This window comes from Cryptomeria japonica, chromosome 9, assembly GCF_030272615.1.
Source record: "Cryptomeria japonica chromosome 9, Sugi_1.0, whole genome shotgun sequence".
Classification (NCBI taxonomy): Eukaryota; Viridiplantae; Streptophyta; class Pinopsida; order Cupressales; family Cupressaceae; genus Cryptomeria; species Cryptomeria japonica.
The window spans coordinates 49,916,129-49,923,308 of NC_081413.1; positions in this window are offsets into that span (position 1 = coordinate 49,916,129).

A 7,180-nucleotide genomic window follows, 5' to 3' on the forward strand; every position below is an offset into this window, starting at 1 on the left:
TATGACCCTATGGCAAGATGCATCAGGAACATCAAGGGATCAATCTTGATTGAGATAAATGAAGATGAATTTAGGAAAGTGTTTAAACTCAGTGAGTCCTCCAATTTGTTACAGCGTATTGACTTTGAGTCACTAGCCCAAGTGTACAACGCTCAAATGGATCATCTTAGAAGTGGCCCATTGAAATAATTATTTGTAAAGATAGGGGGGTCAACAGTTGTAGGCCCCAACACAATGGAACCATTCGCTCTCAACTTATTTACTCTGAGAGCTAAGGGCATGTATTGGATGTTATGGTAGATCTTTGGAGAGGATGCTGAAAAGAATAGTCCAACCCATTATATGATAATGATTGCACAAATTCTAAACCCCTCCCTAGTTGTAACATTTGATTATGCCTCATACATTGCTAATGCAATTCATAAAGGGCTAGTGGGAATCAAGAATGGTAAGGTGGATAGGCCATTTGGATGGTATTCCATGTTAATGCACATGTTCTTGTTCAAAGGTGCTGATTATTTTTCAAAGGAAATGGACTTGATCAAGATAAAGGATAAAGAGGAGATGCTAGTGCAATTGTGGAGTACTATTCTATCTTTCAATGGAGAGGATGCAAGTTATCTAAAATTTTATAGATGCTTTGCATCTAAAATTAGGATTCTTCTATGCAGAGAAAACCCTAGAATTCCTAAGGCTCTTTTGGAGTTTATCAGACCAAAGGAGTTTGCAGAGGATATCAAGATTGTTCACAATTGGGGAGACATATATTTGTACCCTGTGTCTACTATTTTTAGAGTGTTTGGATTTAGAGGCACCCCCTATTTACTACCCTATCAAGTCCCTTTGAAGATAGGGATTGCAAAAGTCCTGAGATAGATTGGAGGAGTGCAGGAGTCTGAGCTAACCAATAGAGGTGAAGGAACTATTTTCCCAACTATTACCATGGCTCACCATTTTGTGATCACTAAGGGTGGATGGAATTTTTTTGAAGAATTCTTCAAGCCATATAGGCTGTCTACTGCAGTGTCAAGATGTGCGAATCCCAAGGATTTTTCAATGGCATGTTCAAAAAAAGAGCAGTGTGTAGAGGTAGGCCACATCAATTTCAGTTCCTAGAAGATTTGATTAGAAATGAGTTTAGCCTAGATGAGCATTAATTGAGGAAGGAGAAGTGGGTTGCATATAAGAAATCCCTTGATTTTATACATCAATTTGACACTAGCTATGATCCTCTCTCTAGCTTCAATCCATTTGAGGAGAAAATAAAGTTCCTGATTCTTTATTTTGAAGACGTCATGCAGACTTTAAAAGAAAAGAGGGAGGCCATAATGCAAAATGATCTTGATAAGGCTAAGATGGTATTGGCTAAGCTTGCCTTTGCTAGAGATATCTCGCCTGGTGACTATGTAATGCCTAAAAGGTCAAAGTACACTATGATGATGCCAGTGACAGGTGAGCCTTCCACCTCAAAAGGGAAGAGGAAAATTGAAGATGTCATTTACATTCAGGATTCCCCTGAGAGGCAAAAAGTGGGAAAGGAAATTGAAATGGATGAGCTTGAATATTCTCCATCTTAGTCTCCTATCTACATTGGAGATGAACAAGCTATGGCTGAACAATTATTGCAGCTAGGGAGTCTCGGTGAGATTGCCTATACCTAAGAGGAGACCCAAGAGGGGATGCCTAAAGAGCCACCTACTGCTAAAATGGATTTGACTGATGGTGAGTTAAAGGGTCAAGAAATGGACCTTATTGTTAAGCAAGCTAGTGAAGAATTCCTAGCTGATAGAAATTTTGTCACATCAGAAGCATTTATGTAGTTTGTATGGAAGAAAAACATGGAGCAATTCAAGGTCAGATGTGAACAAAGGAAAAATGAACAACCTCTAAAAAATACAACTCAGGTAGAAGAAGAAATAAAGCAAGAAATGATGGAAGAATTCAAAACAATCACCCCTGAGAAAGGAAGAGAGATGGTAACAAAGGCTGGCGTGTTGATTCTCCCTGAATGGGATATAGATGATGCCTTAGTGCTTGATGTAGTGAGGAAAGAAACAAAGCCTATGGAAGGAGTGACATTCAACAAGGATAATGTTGCTCTTGTCATGTGGTCATTGAAGAAGGATGAAAATAGAAAGAAAAGGGATACCTCAGATTCTAGCCTCTTACGAGGCATGATAGTCAAAAGAGTCCAAGACACTGGGGTAGTGGAAGCTTCTAACACAGTACTAGAGATAGGAAAGTTTAATGTGGTAGTAGCAGAGAGAGAGGCTCAAGAAAATGCTAATCTCCAATTGAAGTTGGAGACTATTTTAAAAGCTTACAATGATGCTAAAGAATGAATAGCCAACAGAGACAACATAATTGCTAGACTCCAGAGTCAATTAGCAGGTCAACATCATCCAGGTGAGTCTTCTACACTCATGATAGCCTACTCTCCAGCAAGGCCCCCTCCTACTAGTCCCATCATTGAATACCCTGCTTCACCTATGCCTTCTAGTTCCCAATTACTTGAAAATGTCCAACATGAGTTGGAAAAGTTGAAACGAGCTCAGACCTTTAATGCAAGCAAATATGAGGAGAAGGTACAAGCCACCATTTTGAAGTTTGCTGACTTAGTCTAAACCTCCAATGTGTACACAAATATGAAGAGGATTCTTGAGATTCTAATCAAATTCAAAGAAGAAGAAGCAATTTTGGAACCAATCCTGAATAAATGGGTACCTAGAGGTAAGGAGTTAGAGCTCATGTGTTCCTCCTATGCAGATGCAGAAGAGAATGACAATCTTAGGTCCACATGTGAGTTTATAAAAGAGATGAATATTCTTTCAGTGGAAGGAACAGGTATAAAAAGAATAGCCCAACTTTATAGAAAAGAATATTCAGATCATAAATTTGAAATATTTCCAGGAGGATTCATTGGTCTTGTTCAGCTAAAGGAAGAGAAGATTTGGTTAAAGGAAGTGGACCACAATTTGTCACTAAGGATAAATAAAATTATTAGTACTGATCACATATCCTTAGTTGTCCAAACAATTGAGGAAATTGAAAAAGTGAAATCTCATTATGGTTTCATAGAAACAAAGATTGGGCATGTATGAGTCACTTGGAAGCGGCTAGAAGTTATGTAACATAAGGTTGCTAGTTTTACTTTGCCTAGTGATGATGTTTATTAGGAGTGGAAAGATAAGTATATGGGATAGAAAGAAGATGCTCAGGAGCAGTTACAAGAGGGTGCAACAGAACAACAAGCAGAAGAAGATGCAGATGCTGAAAAGGACCTATAACCACTTCTTGGAAAAGCCTGTTATTTTTCACAAACTTTCTTTTGAAAGGTCCAAAGCTTGTATGCATCCATGATATTATAAATGGATACCAGGACCTTCTGAAAAATGATCGCAAGAATTTGTAAGAAAACTCTGCAGAAATATATTTGGGATTTTCTAGTCTTATGGAGAATACTCTGAGTTTTGTAATATTTTCTCAAAATTAATATCAATATATAGACTATCAACTTTCAAGCCTAAATTTTGTGTTGTCTTCTGGTCTACTTGCTAATATTTACTATTTTCAAATATGAGTAATCTAGGATTATTCGTTTGAGGATTGGATTGTAAGGCATTTCTTAGCTTTTCTCTCTAGGAGGGAAATTAAATACGCATGAGGCATTTCTGTTAGTGAATTCTTTGTGGGAGATTTTGAATTTGATGAATGCAATCTAGTTTCATAAGGATAAACTCTTATGTATGTCAGGCATATGTGGGGTTTTATAGAAGCCGAGGTGATGGGATATGTGGAGATATTTGATTGTGGGAGTATTGTTTAAAGTTTAGATGACTTTGTGTCCTGGATAAGGCACTAGTATCAATTGTGGTTATCTTTTACATATCCTTTAGGTCAATACTGAACATGATTATAAGCATTCTTTCTTTGTTTCAGTTAGTTTTGAGGTGATAGGATTCATTGGTTTTCGGATTGGTTTACTGTGGATGTGTCTTTTGAAAGTATGAAGTCAATTCACATAAGATATACCTATCTGAAGTTTGGATAAGCTCAAAGTGTAGAAGGTTGTAAAACCTTGTCATTGTTAGGGGTCCCACAGATACTAAGAGGGGGGGGTGAATCAGTATCTAATCAGTAAGAAGAATTTCTTAAGTTAAAACATGCAGAACATAATATAACAGTGTACCGGTATGCAATAAATAATGCAATAAATAGAATCAAGAATATCCACATGAAAAGTACACCATAACACAAGATGTTTAATGAGGAAACCCAGTGTGGAAAAAACCTCAGTGGATTTGTGACCCACAATATTCACTCACTGGCCAATAAGAGAATATTACTTTCAATAGGGGCTTGCACATGCAGGAAGGCCAACTGCCTAGAGCTCACTGCTCAATGGGAAGTCACACTGACTTACAATAAGGATTATATTAATCCAATGACTTGTACTACTTTACAATAGCATCTTCAATGCTAGATTCAGTACTATTCTTACTCTGTTCTTTACATATACCCTTGACCTATAATTTGCACATTAGATCTACCTAATAATTTTCTTTATGCTTCTTCCATTTCTTTTTAAATGTCTACAATGATCTCCTTTATATACAAGAGTCATTTTACAATTTGCCAAGTTGGCTTACAATAATAAACAAAAAATTACATAACAAAAATCCTGTTGACTTTTGTGCTCGTATACATCTTTTCTTCTGTGTCGGTGTCGATGTCCTTGTTGATGTCAGTGCACTATTTTGCCTGTGTAATACTTGCTAGTATGATGTCTTGTTGGTGCCATAGGATTGCAAGGTTGCCATCAATGACAAAACCTTCAATCATATACAATGTCTCAATGGAGTGTCCATATGCCAATAGTCATATGTTGCTCTAATGTTTCCTTCTCTTTGATCTCTCTTTTGCAGACAGAGTTTATCATTTTATTATAAGGGTTTTTAAGGGGAATCGGATTTTGAGAACAACAAAAGTGGCGACTCTGCTGGGGAGAGTCATACTATAAATCCAGATGTTGATTACTGCTTCAATAAAATATCGATGTTGTCTTGATATATTCATTTAAAGAAAAAGTTGCACGATATTTGATATGTGATGCTAGTCTGAGGATTTGCAATATTTCATTCAAAGCTTGTTTTCATATTTCCCATAGATCTGTGGCTGGCGACTCTGTTAGTTCAACCAGTCCTTAAAATAAGAGAATTCTTAAAAGGAAACATGCATATTGCAAGGAGGAAAGAACATTAGGTCCTTCATGAAGAAACATCCTCGTGAGATGTTGCAGGAGGGATGACTTGAATAGTCATGAAGAGGTCAAAAAAAACCAGTACAACATGAGCCATCAAATGCTGCATGGGTGCAGAAAAGTAACAATACTGGTAAGTTATCTGATAGACCTATATATGCAAAGTCTAATTCTTCTTCCCAAGAATCTGAACATGATGTTTTAGGTTTTCATTCTGGATTATTTGGAAATATAGATGATGTTCAAGTTTTAAATCAAGAGTTATCTCTTGTTAGCTTTTTCAAGAAAGATAGAAGTAGTTCCAATGTAGTCAGACACTCTGTACCTAGAACAATTGATGGAAACATCAGCTTGATTGATATAGACCAAGTTAATGTATCTGACTCTGAGGAGATCTTCCCTAATGAAGATGAAGTGTCCCAAGAAATAGAAGACTTAAATAGAAAGGTCCATCACTTAATTTCCTTAAGAGCCCAAAAGGAAGCAAATAGGGAGAGAGAAGTCAAAGCAAAACTGATGGAAAGAGATAGGCTTCTCAGGCAGATTGCTGATCTTGAATTGTTAGCCCAAGAAAAGGAATAAAGTTTGTGATTAGGGAAATTCTAGTCCCCAAAGCCAAACTAGCATATAAGTTAGTAATCCAACCAAGTAAGGAGGTTTTTAGTGACCCACAACCTATTAGAAGTGAGGTTGATAAAGGAAAACAAAAGTGCATGGAAGGTGGGTCAGGATCAAAGACTACAGTGGAGATCTCCCATAGACTATCAACACATGAGAGGGAGATGGAAAGAAAGAGGAAGGAGAAAGAAGATCTACAAATGGAGTTAGAGAAAGTTGAACTAGAGGCAGCTAATCAAGAAGTTAAAAGAAAAATTGGTTATCTCAAAGCTCCCCCTATCATTTTCCCATCAGAGGATCTCAATAAGCCAGTTCCTCAACAAGTTTCTCTCCCCCTTGTTAAAATTCATCCCACTTTGCCTATCAATACAACAATGGTCAGTCAAGCCCCTGTAATTAACCAGAATAATCAAATCTCTCAGACTCAAATCCCTACTGTGAGAATGAACATGGGTAATAACAATGTTGCTAACCATTTCCAAAGGAGATCCATCAATTTAGAGTAGTACAGGCAGTTATTCTTTGATGGAATCCCAGGATATCCCAACCATGTTCCTACTGAGTTAAGAGATAGGCTCCCTAAATTTGCTAGAAATAATGCAATTAGTGCAGAGGAGAATTTAAAATCCTTTAGTGACTTGATAAATGATTATGAGATAGCTGATGAAGATGTCATAATGAAGTTATTTGTCTAGTCCCTAATAGATGATGCAAGAGATTGGTTTAGAGGTCTCCCTATTAATAGCATTGGGTCTTGGGAAGATTTCAAGAATTGTTTTCAAGAGCAATATGGTGACAAAACAAATGTGATTTTCATGTTAAATGAATTCAATAATATTAGAAAATCTAATAATGAGATGGTCACCGATTTCAATGCTAGATTTCAGAAAGCCATGCATAGAATGTATTAGGTGATGAGACTAGATGATAACATGTGCCTGAACACTTATTATAATGCATTTGATTCTAAAATGGCTTACATTTTAAGGGATTAGAATCCACATAGCCTAAGAAATGCATTCAGAATTGCCATCAATGTGGAGAGCAATAGGAAAGCATCCAAAAAATAAGGGAGAAGAACTGATGGTAGGCCATGGCAGGAAACAAAATAGCAACCAAACAAAGCTTTTAAGGAGGAAGATAAGATAGAAACGTTAGTCACTGCTATGAAGGATCTAACTACCAAGGTAAATAAAAATGATAAGCCTCACTATAATTGGCAAGATAGGCCTCCCAGATTGCATGATATGCCTTATAATACCAACTGGAAGGATGGTAAACCTCAGAATGAGAAGCCTAAGA